This window comes from Raphanus sativus, unplaced genomic scaffold (genome assembly GCF_000801105.2).
Source record: "Raphanus sativus cultivar WK10039 unplaced genomic scaffold, ASM80110v3 Scaffold2774, whole genome shotgun sequence".
Lineage (NCBI taxonomy): Eukaryota > Viridiplantae > Streptophyta > Magnoliopsida > Brassicales > Brassicaceae > Raphanus > Raphanus sativus.
This window is the reverse complement of record NW_026618082.1, coordinates 1,900-4,088: the sequence shown is the minus strand read 5'-3', so window position 1 is coordinate 4,088 and position 2,189 is coordinate 1,900. Positions and strand designations below refer to the sequence as shown.

The window sequence follows — 2,189 nt, the reverse complement described above, 5'->3', positions numbered from 1 at the left end:
AAGCATCAATTTCCTTGTTCTCAACCACTTGGACTCCTCTATCAACTGTCAAGGCATGCTGTAGAGGGTCCTCAAGTGCTAACTCTTCAAGCAGCTCATCAGCTAGAGCTTCCATTTCCTCTATGTAGAAGATCTGCCCTTGGATGGTTGGCTTCTTCATTATCTCATTGATGTCAAAGTGGAGGATGTGCTCTTTACCCAAGTGAAGATCAATCTTGCCCTCCTTCACATTTATAATTGCTCCTGCTGTGGCCAAGAATGGTCTTCCAAGGATCAAAGGATCTCTAGCTTCTTCATCCATCTCTAGCACCACAAAGTCAGTAGGGATTTCACAATTTCCCACCATCACAGGGAGATCTTCCAAAATTCCAATGGGAAACTTCACTGAGCGATCAGCGAGCACCAAGGAGAGTTTGCACTTCTTGTAGTGGCTAAACCCAAGCTTCTTGGCTACAGATAAAGGCATGAGACTAACACTTGCTCCCAAGTCACATAGGCACCTTTCAAACATCAGGGGACCAATGGCACAAGGTAGAGTGAAGCTTCCTGGATCTTCTAGCTTCTTAGGGATTGTCAACCTCTTAATGATGGCACTGCACTCATGAGTAAGAACCACCATTCCTTCCATTTCTTTCTTCTTAGCAGCCACAGCATCCTTCAAGAACTTGCTATACTGAGGAACAAGCATGAAGGCATCTATGATGGGCATTGTAATCTGCACTTCACTCATCTGCTTCTCAAAGAGTGCCTTGTACTTCTCCAATAGTTGCTTCTTGAATCTTCCTGGAAAAGGTAACTTAGGCTCATAGGGAGGAGGGACAAAAGAAGTATCTTTTGATGTAGCTCCACCTTGCTTCACTGTTCTCTTCTCCTCTCCAACCTTTCCTTTACACTTAGCTTCCACAATCTTTTCCAGAATTTCCTCATCAACCTTCTCATCAACAATAACTACCTCATCATCAATGTTGATGGCAACCTCCCCACCCTGTTTCTCACCATCCTTGGTGAGTACTCTTGGAGGCAACTCTTTACCACTTCTCAAAGTGATTGCCTTCATTGTTTCTTTGGGGTTTTGCTCAGGTTTTCCAGGTAGGGTTCCTTGTTGGCGACTAGGCTGAGAGTTCATAGAAGCAAATTGGCTCTCCAAAGCCCTGATCTTGTTGTTCAGCTCTGTGTAGCTACTGTCAATCTTGGAGTGCACTGTCTTGAACTCATGCCCAATATCCTTTGCAACTCTAGACTGAGCTTCCATGATCTGCTTGAACATTGACTCCATATTTGAATCGGGAGCCTTGGACTGAGATGAGCTTCCTTGAGCTTGAGTAGACTGATTTGTGTTACCAAAACCAGGAGGGGCATTTTGCCTTTGCGGATAGTTCCCTTGTTGAGTGGTTTGCTTAGGTTGGTATCCTCCTTGCTGGTTGTTTTGATAAGACCTCGGCTGGTAGTTGTTGTACTGAAAGTTAGGTTCCTTTCTGTACCATGTACCATTGTTGTTGATGAAGCAAAGCTCTTCTTGCCCTTCCAAACCATCAACCTCATTCACCTTAGGAGGAACCTCTTGACTAGGATCACCAACAAAGCTAACCTGCTCCTTCTTGGATTGGTTTGAAAGAATCAAGTCCAACTTTTCTTGTAAGGATTTGATATCTTTCTTTGTCTGCTGATCCTCACCTCTGCTGGCTCTATCATACTCCTCATTGTAAACTGAGTCACTCTTTGCCATGTTCTCCACCAGCTCCTCTGCATCCTGCTCAGTTCTGCCCAGGAAGAAACCATTGCTAGCTGTGTCAAGCCTGTTTCTGCAAGATGGGAGAACTCCCTTGTAGAAGGTACTAAGCAAGCTTTCCTTGGTGAAACCATGATGAGGACACTGAGCAATGTAGCTGTTGAATCGTTCCCATGCTTCACCAAAACCTTCAAGATTCCTTTGTTGAAATCCTGAAATCTCATTCCTAAGCTTTGCAGTCCTTGAGTTAGAGAAGAACTTGGTGAGGAAGGCTTCTTTGCACTCATCCCATGTTCGGATGCTATCTCTTGAGAGACCCTTCTCCCATGTGTGAGCTTTATCTCCCAAAGAGAATGGAAACAGCCTAAGCTTCAATGCATCTTCAGAAACACCATTGATCTTGATGGTGCCACACAGCTGATCAAAGTTGTCCAAGTGATCTAGAGGATCTTCCAAAGCA

At 44.5% G+C, this 2,189-nt stretch overlaps 1 non-coding gene across 1 annotated transcript; it reads left to right on the top strand.

The window, feature by feature from the left end:
• Positions 1–1,856: 1,856 nt before the first annotated feature.
• LOC130505986 (small nucleolar RNA R71) lies at positions 1,857–1,963 on the top strand. The gene has a single exon (XR_008941871.1). It is a non-coding gene; the product is annotated as a small nucleolar RNA R71 (small nucleolar RNA).
• The last annotated feature ends 226 nt before the right edge of the window (positions 1,964–2,189 follow it).